Source organism: Sinocyclocheilus grahami, unplaced genomic scaffold, assembly GCF_001515645.1.
Source record: "Sinocyclocheilus grahami isolate Dianchi unplaced genomic scaffold, SAMN03320097.WGS_v1.1 scaffold10.1, whole genome shotgun sequence".
Taxonomy (NCBI): Eukaryota; Metazoa; Chordata; class Actinopteri; order Cypriniformes; family Cyprinidae; genus Sinocyclocheilus; species Sinocyclocheilus grahami.
In genome coordinates, this window is record NW_015505189.1 from 2,310,322 (window position 1) to 2,322,641 (window position 12,320).

The 12,320-nt window shown below is 37.4% G+C and overlaps 1 protein-coding gene across 4 annotated transcripts in view; it reads right to left on the bottom strand.

Annotated features, from left to right (window-relative positions):
- Nucleotides 1-7,248, bottom strand: part of LOC107593454 (tetraspanin-18-like) — a 38,374-nt gene extending 31,126 nt beyond the window's left edge. For 3 of the 4 annotated variants that reach the window (XM_016283205.1, XM_016283197.1, XM_016283183.1), the window contains exon 1: nucleotides 6,967-7,248. The gene's annotated coding sequence lies outside the window, so the exon portion shown is untranslated. Of the gene's footprint in view, nucleotides 1-2,355; nucleotides 2,376-6,966 lie in introns of those variants that run through there. The other variant, XM_016283189.1, reaches the window with a different exon arrangement.
- Between the last annotated feature and the right edge of the window lie 5,072 nt (nucleotides 7,249-12,320).

The window sequence follows — 12,320 nt, forward strand, 5'->3', positions numbered from 1 at the left end:
AAAAAAAAAAAAAAAAAAAAAAAAAAATATATATATATATATATATATATATATATATATATATATATATAAAAATAAAGATGAACACCACAATTGCGACATACTGCTTGTAAGGATTCCCTTTTCGTACAAATCCCTCTGAGCTATACATGGTAAAATGCAGATCAGGCTTTGCAAAAGCTGCATTCCTGCTTGTTTCAGATGACAGGTATAAGAGAAAACCTTAGCAATGAAAAGGGAGCACTGAATGCCAAACTCTCAAGGACACAATTATGTGCAGTATACCTTCAAAGTACATGGCAAAAACACTGAGTCCGTTCCAGTACGGCAGGGGCAAAGGGAATCCCTGAAGGTTTCCAGGAAAGCGTAGGCACAGATTCTCAGACTTATTTATTGCATGGCCAGATTTCTTCCCAATGTTTCATTGTCTGAGATGTTCAAACTTCCTGAGGGAGTCAGTGTGATTTATTACTGCACTGGTCAAAGGCAGCAGATCTGACTTCAGTTCGCACAGCCTCACAGCAAACAGAATCTATCCATTAAATGGCCTCTGGGAGAGAGTTCATGCCACTTCATGAATGCAAATTCAAAACATTAGATTAGGTACGTAATTCAAGGCCACAGTACCATAAAAATCAATAATCATCATCACAATGTTCAACTATGACTGAAATTACATTACCATTATACCGCTTCGTCTGCGATTTCTTGTCTAATATCGGTTGGACTGCATAGTGTGTGTTCGGGCCAAATTGAATTTTGGTGAACACATCCCTCACAACAATCAAGCCATTCTCTCAATCAAGTCTCTCTTCACCAACACGAAGCTCAGTTTCTATTAGAGCACAGTAGGATATGGTGAACAGCAATAAAGCAGCATGTCTAATGAATTGTGGAGAGCAGTTCCTCACCCCTAATCCTATTCTTTCTGCTTTAATTTCAAGCATATGGATGTGCTTTTTCTTAATTAGAACATCACTTTAGTACACTAGATTATTTTGATGATTTTGTTTAATTTGACAGCTAAACAAGACAGCAATGCATACTGAGAACAATACTGTAAAAACAAAAACAAGTGCAAATAGTGAGCAAAAAAAGAGACTGTAAAGATGAAATATTCTTGTGAGGTAATGTGAGTGCTGCCATTTTCAAATTTCCAGGTTACATAAAAATGAACAATTATGGAGGCTGGGTAAATTACTGAGCCAGTGCGGAGGTTTGTGGAGAGACCGATGGTGTCAGTTTATGAAAATGGCTCATGACCGATGAAAGCAAAAGTATGCAACATTTTTTTTAACAAAACATGAAACTGAAATAGTTTTCATTTAGCTGAACACCAAAACCAGAAATAAAGTTTCTGCAATTAAAATTGTGTAATTTGACTCTTTACGCTGTTAGGGGTTGTGTTGTTATACGAAAAATTTTACCAGTAGTAGTAAAGTTCTTTGGCAACAAGCCACCTCACAAATTTTACATATTGCTACTCTTGCATCGTTTTTGATGACAGTGATTTCTGCCAAAGCCATACATACAAACATACAAAGGATTAACAAATTTAATTACCACAGAAAAATGCTGTGTGGCTTACAGGTACTGTAGATTAATGCAGGATCAGCTTAACTCCAACACAGTTCTATAACGAGAGAGCACACAGAGAGATAGCAGGGTTCTGGCTCATGTTCTCATTTTCAACACCCAGCAACGTCCACCTGCTAACAGTCCCAGTACATTAACCTTCATGTTAATGGAAAAAAAGTCTTAATATCACTAGGGTTTTAAAAGTAAACTTCAGTACAATGTAAACAACAGTCTAAACATTTATACAACCAAATAATCTAAAAGCAAACATGAGTCTCTATTATAGTTGTCAAGGTAACCAGAGAGACCAGATACGGCCCAGTCAAAGCCCAGGCAGGAAAACTAAAGATGTCAAATTATTAAACTCCATCCGGATCTGCTGTGGCTGAATACAAGACAAAGCAACATTCATAGCTATTAGCACAACAGTACAAATCACAAAAAACACCCTCCAGTTCATGTTAAATATACCAGTATGAATTTCCACACACGTCCAGGCTGGAACATCTGCATCCCATGATAGCGACTAGCATCCAAAACACAATACGCTGATCCTTTATCATCTATTTCATTACTTTTTTTTCATTCTTTAGTATGCTTACTAGCTTTGTAGGCTTACAAGTGTTATGCCTATGGTGATTCCAAGTTAATTACTTCTAAACTTTGAGAGAGGTTCATTGATGTACAAAACTCATTTCACTTGGAAATTAATTTTGTGCATACTGAAAAAGGTCTGTCAGAGAAAACAATTAGGGAGGGACATTATTCATAGCTTACTGATAGTGCACACTGCTGCATCCTGCTGTATCAAAGCGTTTTTGACAGAAGGCTTTCTGGCACCACCTGGCCATTGTTCAGTATGCTGCAGACATTGACAAAGAAGCCTGCTACCATAACAATGACTTCAGAATGTGGAGTTAAAGGTCCCTTTTGGTTTTAATAAAACAAATTTTAGCCAAGCCACATTCGTTTTAGCAAATTGTGATGTTGTATGATGTAGATATATATAGTTTAGAGAGATGATAGATTATATATGATATTCACATATGCTGTTTTCTATAATAATATAAATGTTGAATGTATGCAAAATACACTAACATATTACATACAGCTTTGGAACCAAAGTAACACCTGAATGCAGTCAAACCCTCCCCTGATCAGTTCCCCCCACTGAGCCTTTAGAGAATGCAGCAAGGCTTTGACTGCAGCTGAAAAACAGGAACAGATGGGACTTCTACATGTCCCTGGACACTTCACCGTGATTCCCCACAAAGACACCAGTCTACACATGCAGCGTGGATTGACAGAACTGCCTCATTGTGAAATGAAATGTTGTCTCCTCTCTTTTCCTTCCTAATTAGCCAATGTGCTGCATGGTGCATGTCCCTGACTAGCATCAGAAAGTCGAAATGAACACAGACACCTGTGAGCTTTACCCACATTCTCAACCACACACGGACGCTTCAAAAGCTTTTCAGATGGGCACAGGCGAAGCCTCAATGCATGGCCTCAGCCTTTACAGGCTGAAATTCGGGATCTCCTGGGTCGCCATTGATCATGGCGGAGGAAGAAACATCACAAATGCTCACAGGTGGCACCCTGGACAAAGAAACTCTTTATCATTGGAAACGTGGCATGGTGGGTAGTGCACATGCTCTGACATGTTGCATGGTGTGGGGTTGTGCAATTGACAATGCTTTCTAAATTCCAATTAAATTCCTGAATTTGAATCGATGTAGCAAACACAATGCAATTGCTATTTGAATCTGACTTTAATGAACTGAAATATAACTGCAATAAGTGTAGGTTAAAATTACACAAGGAGGGTTTTTCAAGGCAAACTTTGAAAGATGGCTTGACAAAGTCTTTTTTGAAAGTTTAAATGTTGAAAAGTTTTATAGGCTTTATAGACAGATCAATTTGTTTGAAATGTCATATATAGAAAATAATTTACTTAATTTACATATACAGTACACTTATTTGTATTTAACAGATTTATGGACCAGGGTGGAAGAAAACCTCATTTGCAGTATGACATCACCTGTTGAATTTATGAATTGTTATTCATTAAATGAAACTTCCTATCATTCAAATGCAACAAAAAAGAAAAAGTAAATAAATGCAAAGAAAAAGCATAATCCAACACATAAAAGTACTTTTAACCAACAAGTTGTTGAGAGAGAGACAGACCACATGGGCAATGTGGGATATTTCAATTCTAACCAGTCTCTTAATTTGGGACATGAAAAGAAGCACGTACCACTCTGCAGATTGCATGTGACCAGAAATACTACCCCAATATCAATCATTGTCTATGAATAAAGCCTTGCATAATATTTTTTTAATTAAATGACCCAATATTTTTTTATCATATAAAAACTAACAAATCCTAACAATATAGTTCTTCATCAGACATTCAACCATAATTATACAATGTAGATGAAAACTAACATTAACATAACATTAATGAACATAAGTAAAGTAGACAGTAGACATTGTATTCTGTACAGTAACTGGCACCACAGGTTTACTGATATACTCAAGTCACTCAAGTGCTACACCGGTGGTGCTGTTCTGCTCTTCCTCGCCCCCTGCTAGCCACAAAGCCCGACTAAATCCAACAGCTTTCGACATTGACAGGCTGTAATTGACTTATAAATGTTGAAAAGTTTTATAGGCTTTATAGACAGATCAATTTGTTTGAAATGTCATATATAGAAAATAATTTACTTAATTTACATATACAGTACACTTATTTGTATTTAACAGATTTATGGACCAGGGTGGAAGAAAACCTCATTTGCAGTATGACATCACCTGTTGAATTTATGAATTGTTATTCATTAAATGAAACTTCCTATCATTCAAATGCAACAAAAAAGAAAAAGTAAATAAATGCAAAGAAAAAGCATAATCCAACACATAAAAGTACTTTTAACCAACAAGTTGTTGAGAGAGAGACAGACCACATGGGCAATGTGGGATATTTCAATTCTAACCAGTCTCTTAATTTGGGACATGAAAAGAAGCACGTACCACTCTGCAGATTGCATGTGACCAGAAATACTACCCCAATATCAATCATTATCTCTTACAATCCCATCAATAAATATTTTTTTAATTAAATGACCCAATATTTTTTTATCATATAAAAACTAACAAATCCTAACAATATAGTTCTTCATCAGACATTCAACCATAATTATACAATGTAGATGAAAACTAACATTAACATAACATTAATGAACATAAGTAAAGTAGACAGTAGACATTGTATTCTGTACAGTAACTGGCACCACAGGTTTACTGATATACTCAAGTCACTCAAGTGCTACACCGGTGGTGCTGTTCTGCTCTTCCTCACCCCCTGCTAGCCACAAAGCCCGACTAAATCCAACAGCTTTCGACATTGACAGGCTGTAATTGACTTAAACTGTCTGAGTCCGTTTTAAAGAGCCACTGTTTCTGATGGAGATACATGAAATTGGTTTTATGCTGTAAACAGCAAATACACAGCAAAAAAAGTCTTTGTGTTGGCACGTCAACCCTTCCACACCCCTCTTTTTCTCCACCAAGTAAATGCATTTACTCGGTTTAATCACCGGAGGGGAATCGGGTCCTGATCGAGCTTCTCTTCTCCTCTCTTTCAGACATTTCTCTAATCCCGCTGCCTCCAAATCAGCCCCTCACCTGCCAATCAGCTCCTCCCCAGCGCGATTACTTCTTTTAAGTGGCTTTGCCTGTCTTAACTAAAGCTAGAGGATGAATAGCAATAGATATTGGAGGATGACGGTTCTGGCTGCTTTAAAAGGGATTTTTCCTGACATCTATCTCAAGTTTAAATGGCCAGTCGATTTCTGGAAGCAGGGATTTGTGACAGAAGTGTCATGAACGACAACACATACAGGGGTATAAGGAGTACTGAATAACATGTGTCTGAAATTGTGTAAAGCATGGCAAATAATGATTAATTATCATTTTAATAGAATTCTGAAAATGTTATTATTTTTCATAATGGGCATAATAAAAAGTTAACAGGAACATGAAATGATTGGATGATGCATTTAAAAAAGTACTACTTTAGCTTAAAATGTTAGAGAACATGGCTTTCAGTCTAAATGTTTTTTTTTAACTGTTATTAGGATCATTACAAGTTAAAGCCTGAATATTCACTAATCCTATGGCAATTCATATAGCTATTTTATGTTTTGACTAATTGATTGCTAATTCGTATGAATTCGTGCAATCTTATTTGCACATTATCGCATGATCTGCTCATGCCCCAATGAAGGTTATGTTCAGGGGCGGGGGTTCACGCTTAGACTTTTTTCAAAAAATTGTAAAAAAAATTCATACAAAATCGCCACTTCATGAAATAGCTTTATGGTCATTAGCTGGTCCAAGATGATCCAGATAATGAATCAGGTGGACTACCATCCGGTGGGGCAGAAAACTGGTTAGAGCAGGGTGGCCACCTTGCACCAGTATCAACCAACATGTTCCACAAAATCATACTGACCACCTTCATCTGATAATTTTCACTTTTGTCACCAAGAAATTTGCTATAAATATTTTTGTCGTTCTAAAGTTGGAGCAAACAAACCTGCTGTAAACTTCGATTCTCTAATGATGATTTTGCTTATGATCACTTTACCTGAAAATAACAAGAGGCTACAACTGGCAGTGGGAACAGTATGAAAAGGGAAAAATTAGAAATATGGCTGGCTTGAATTCAAACGCACAAAATAATCTCAAAGAGTATATTTATGGTTTGGCAGCTGCCAAATGAGATTACACAAATTAACCAAAGCAAAGCAAAGTAAAAACCCTTGGCTCCCACGATGATTGCTAGTCATTTCAGCCTCAAACACAGACTTCCTTCCAAGTTCCAACAAAACACTTTGGAAATGATTGAGGTTACACCTAACCATCACGTGACATCTCCCACCTTGGTCAATGCAAATGGATAGCAGTAATGTTTACCTGATGATCAAACCTGTATGTAAACAATATCGTAATCTCCAAGACATTGTCGTCCATACCCATACGAGGCAATGTGAAATGCTCATATAATTATATTATTGTCATCAATTTAAACAAAGAAAGTTAAAATTAATAATGAAAAGTCGTTAGTAGTAATTGGTTTATTCAAACAATTCTTTTATAGCATTATAGTCCAATTTGGCACAGCAAGGATGCCAAAAACACAACTTAAAAAAAAAAAAAAACCTGTTATCAAATGTATCCTCTGATAGCCTGTCACCGCTAACATCTCCATGTCCGCTAAGAAACTTTCAGATCCTCAGAAATACACACGCGTCTCCACAGTTATCTGCTGCTTTCAGCTTTCAGCTTTCAGCGATGTTGTCGGTAGATTAAAACACCTACCGTGTTTTGTGATATCCTCGCGTTTAAGTACAGGCGAATTTAACGAAAAATCCGGTATCCAAGAGGATGAAAACGTCCATAGGATTCCTTCAACTGTTTTGTGAATCTTTCGCCCCGTTTACTCATTCCTTTCCACAGCATTGAATCATTCAGCGGCACTGACTCCACTCAACACTTGGCTGTTCTGCGCGCTGTGTGTGATTCTGCTCAGCCACACGACACATTGGCCAGGGCCGGCTACTAGACCTTCACGCCTCCTGTCATTAATTCTTCATATCCACATAATGGTGTCCTGTAAGTCATACAAAATCACGGGGTCTCCAGTAAGACCCAACACGCTCTGACCAGCAGGTGTCTTTGACATTTTTCTGAGCCAGAGGTTTATCGGTTATAGGCTTTTTCTCAGAAAGATTCACAGCTGAGACACACTGTTGGTTTGATTTTTATTAACTACCTGTAAACATATTGCATGAACATCAGTCCACGAAAGATGAGAGACCAAATTGTCTCTCCTTAATAAATAATGAACATGTTGCTATATCAGCCTCTATAACTGTACTTTTCTTTCCATTACTAGTTTCTCAGCTCCTCACGTAGGGCCCTAATATAAAATATAAGATATTAGCACACATATTACTTCAGCATCAGTTCAAAGTTTTAGAAAATAATTTTTTAACATTCTTGCAGACAGCAAGTAGCATTTGAAATATGTAGCCTACTAAGTAAATATGCATCAATGCATTGTCATTACAGAATTGAAATGCTAAATATCAACATATAATTCATTTATTTCTAATTTGAACTACAATATTTAAACTATTTTCATTCATGCATTTTTATCCAAGGCAACTTGCATTGCTATCAAAATGTAGTTGATAATTTTATGCATTCCTTTGGAACTGAAGCCAAGGCCTTGGTGTTGCTATGATGCATTGCATCATATAGTAAAATATCAATCCATGTAGTCAAATTAAGTTGTAATACACCCCTAGAACTAGTAGAACTAGAATTTAAAAAGGACAAGGACATTTACAAAGACAGTACCTGGAGAAATGGCTCATGGCTCTCTCCTTTCTGGACTCGAACCAGCAACCTTCTAATTTGCAGCCCTGAGCATTAGAGACAAATAATGTGTATATGCTCTTCTGAGAATAAATATGAATGTGAGTCTGTGGCATCACTCTTGACCAGTCAGACTCTGTATTGACTGTGACATTCCAGTGAGCACTCAGTGCTGCCTGTTGGAACTGTAACTGACTGATCTGGGCTCTGTGAGGTCCTGAGAGAACTGCATAAATAATGCTTCAAGGGAAGGTGACGCAACCTAGATCATTACATGCTCCACTTGAGCCCTGAGGCTTATATTTATAGACAAAGACTACAGGTACATTGCTCTGTTGCACTCCTCACTTTATTCTTTCCTGTCACAGACAATTTCAGCCTTACATTCAGCCAGTGACGGTAGACACATTTTAGAGATATTTTATGCTCAGTAACAAGCTCAAGGGAGTGAGTCCAAACATTTTTGGGGGGATGTTGAAGATTTGATGATTTTGATGATTGCTAAAATTATAGTAAAAAGGTCCCATTCTGATATTCTTCATAGAATCATTTCATATTGATTTAGCAGAAGTACATCCAAAAGGTCAAAGATGACCTCCCTAACTGTTTTCATATTTTCAGTTATCACTACTTCTGAATAAACCAAGGACTATATTCTAGTCTGTATATTATATCATATAGGGCCTATAATTCAGGGTTTAATTTCATTGTGTCAGAAGGCTGGGCATATCTTTACAATTACACTTCTGACCGACACATTTGATCTAAAACAACTTACACAGTATTCAAGGTGCATAGTTTATCGGTTGCATTCCCTGGCAATCAAACCTGTTTGAGCTGTAGAAAAGCTCAAGAATCATGGAACACAAGTCTGCAAGCTATCTTCTCATTTACGTCCTTCTTTGTGAAGAACAGCAAAAGTGAAAGCTAACTTCCATCTTATTCTTCAAGGACTGGAAACTTAAATATACCAAAGCTGTTCGCTACAGCATTGCATGAGGTAGTATTGTAAATGTTCTCCAAATCAATGTGAATGCAGTGGCATAATATTGACCATAATATAGAAATCTCTTTAAAAAAACTTATTTTCATCTTACTTTAATCACAGAACAGTGTATCTCTAATGCAGGGACTGATTTCATTTCCGATTTTTCCGGCAAACTGTGAATTATTTTTAATGAGTAATGCTGTAATAATGAATAATAAGCCCAACTCAGCATGCAAAAAAATTCTTCAAAAAACAACTTACACAGTATTCAAGGTGCATAGTTTATCGGTTGCATTCCCTGGCAATCAAACCTGTTTGAGCTGTAGAAAAGCTCAAGAATCATGGAACACAAGTCTGCAAGCTATCTTCTCATTTACGTCCTTCTTTGTGAAGAACAGCAAAAGTGAAAGCTAACTTCCATCTTATTCTTCAAGGACTGGAAACTTAAATATACCAAAGCTGTTCGCTACAGCATTGCATGAGGTAGTATTGTAAATGTTCTCCAAATCAATGTGAATGCAGTGGCATAATATTGACCATAATATAGAAATCTCTTTAAAAAAACTTATTTTCATTTTTTCCATCTTTAATCACAGAACAATGTATCTCTAATGCAGGGACTGATTTCATTTCCGATTTTTCCGGCAAACTGTGAATTATTTTTAATGAGTAATGCTGTAATAATGAATAATAAGCCCAACTCAGCATGCAAAAAAATTCTTCAATGACCTCTGTAGGCAATTGAAAAAGCATCAGGCTGTGCATTACACAAACAAATTATTTAAAAAAAGAAATCATAGACATCTGAAAGTGAAGCTATGTAAATTTAGGAAATACAAGCATGCTGCATCCTGACTTTGGTGGTTGCGCAATGACATGCAATAGGAAACCAACCGATGTTATATTCTGACATTTTCAATGTGCATCATAGTCTATATACTGTATCTTGTAAGATTACATTTTTATCAGTGTTCAATCTGTAGTTTTCAGGTTATGGGAATTTTGCTTAAAATGATAATACAGGACGTATGGTCCAAATAGTGCCTCTCAGATCCCAAAAGAAGCATTTAAATAGTTTTCTAAATGTCTTCCTTCTATTCTCCCACACTCTCAAATGTACTCATTCTGCATTTCCTCCTATTCTGACGATGACCGCTCACGTCCTGTTGCACAGTTGCACGAAAGGAAGGAGGAGGTCATTCATAACAGGAAGATCCCAGTATGTGACCCATCTTTGATAATTATGTCATATGGATTGACTGGTAGGCCAATGTAATAAGATTCAATCTACCAAGAACAAGATGGCCTGCCAACATCACATGATAACTTATCTCATATTTGCAAGTATATATAATGTCTTTCTAAGTAAATCCATTCAGAAATACAGTTACAGAGTAAAAAAAAACATATATTAACAATTGTGGGATTTAGTGTTTTGTCCCTTCAGGGCCCCAGTGAGTCACTTGACAAACCATGACTTATGCTTCCGTTGCTAAGTGAAAATGAACATGCAGTCTGGTTCGGTGCAGCGACTCGTCTATAATGTGTTGCCAGTTGTTAAGCGAATAAGTCTTTCCAATTTCAACATGATTAGAGCATCACATTTTACAGTAGAGTACACCTTGAATTATTACCACTATTCTGACGATGACCGCTCACGTCCTGTTGCACAGTTGCACGAAAGGAAGGAGGAGGTCATTCATAACAGGAAGATCCCAGTATGTGACCCATCTTTGATAATTATGTCATATGGATTGACTGGTAGGCCAATGTAATAAGATTCAATCTACCAAGAACAAGATGGCCTGCCAACATCACATGATAACTTATCTCATATTCGCAAGTATATATAATGTCTTTCTAAGTAAATCCATTCAGAAATACAGTTACAGAGTAAAAAAAAACATATATTAACAATTGTGGGATTTTGTGTTTTGTCCCTTCAGGGCCCCAGTGAGTCACTTGACAAACCATGACTTATGCTTCCGTTGCTAAGTGAAAATGAACATGCAGTCTGGTTCGGTGCAGCGACTCGTCTATAATGTGTTGCCAGTTGTTAAGCGAATAAGTCTTTCCAATTTCAACATGATTAGAGCATCACATTTTACAGTAGAGTACACCTTCTACAATTATCACCTAGATTGGTGGAGAAGCCTGTAAGATGCACCTATCCATTCGGTCAGGCACAATAAACCACAGGGAGTCTGGGTTGGCTAAGGTAGAGGTCAGCTCTTTGCTTGTTGTGAGACAGGACATCCTCACTACAGGTGGGCAAAGGATCAGACCCGTCAACAACATTTCAGCTGCAAAACTCATACAGTGGGGTTCAAAAAGTATTTTGCTCTCAAACTGGCATGAACTCCACAAGTTTGTTCAGAACATGAAGTTAATTTACATTTATGCATTTGGCAAACACTTGGACTGACATAGCATTCAATGTATACATTTCTTGATTTCTCTGGGAACTGAACCCATGGCCTTGGTGTTGCTAGTGCTATGCACTACTCTTTGAGCTACAGAAAAGTGTAATGTGGGGTTTGGGTTTTGTTTTTGTTTCATGTTCATGTCCATGTCTTTTATTTTGTAATAGTTTCCTGATGTTAGTGTCATGCTTCCCTTGCCTCATGTCTCTCTGCCTTGTGTATAGCTGTGTCTCATTTAGAAGGCTGCACCCTCCGGAGGTCGAATCCTCTGGAGGTCGCATCCTCTGTAGGATGCATATACGAAGTGTCCTCAACCTAGAATTAAACGAGATGGCCTTCGTAGGACAGGCGGAAAAGGAAACCGGAAGTATCACGTTGCTATGCCAACACATTTAGAGCATCGTTGCACTCTCACACTACTTAAATGAAAATTATTTCTAAATTTGGAAAGTAATTTGAAAAAAAAAAATGCTTTTACTTGTTTTATTGTGTTCAATATTTGAGGAGCTGCAGCATACCAACAGCAGGCATCTATTAGAGAAAAAAAGGAGGAGGATATTAAAAACAAAGTTTATTCGTTTTTACCGAGGCGAATTAAGGTAAGTTGTAAACACCACATCTGCGCTTGTGTGTAGTTACATCTGCCGGCGCCGGCATTTTTCAAATTAACAACGGTTGTTCACGGCGACGCAAAGAATTGTGGGTTATCTGTAGCAGCAAGGATACACCTCATGCATCCTCCGAATTCCTGTGAAAGAAGGTCGCATTCGAAGGTCACATTCGGAGTGTCCTACTTGCTTTTCTGAAATGAGACAGCCTCGATTACGTATGCAGCCTTCGAATGCGACCTCCGGAGGACGCAGCCTTCTAAATGAGACACA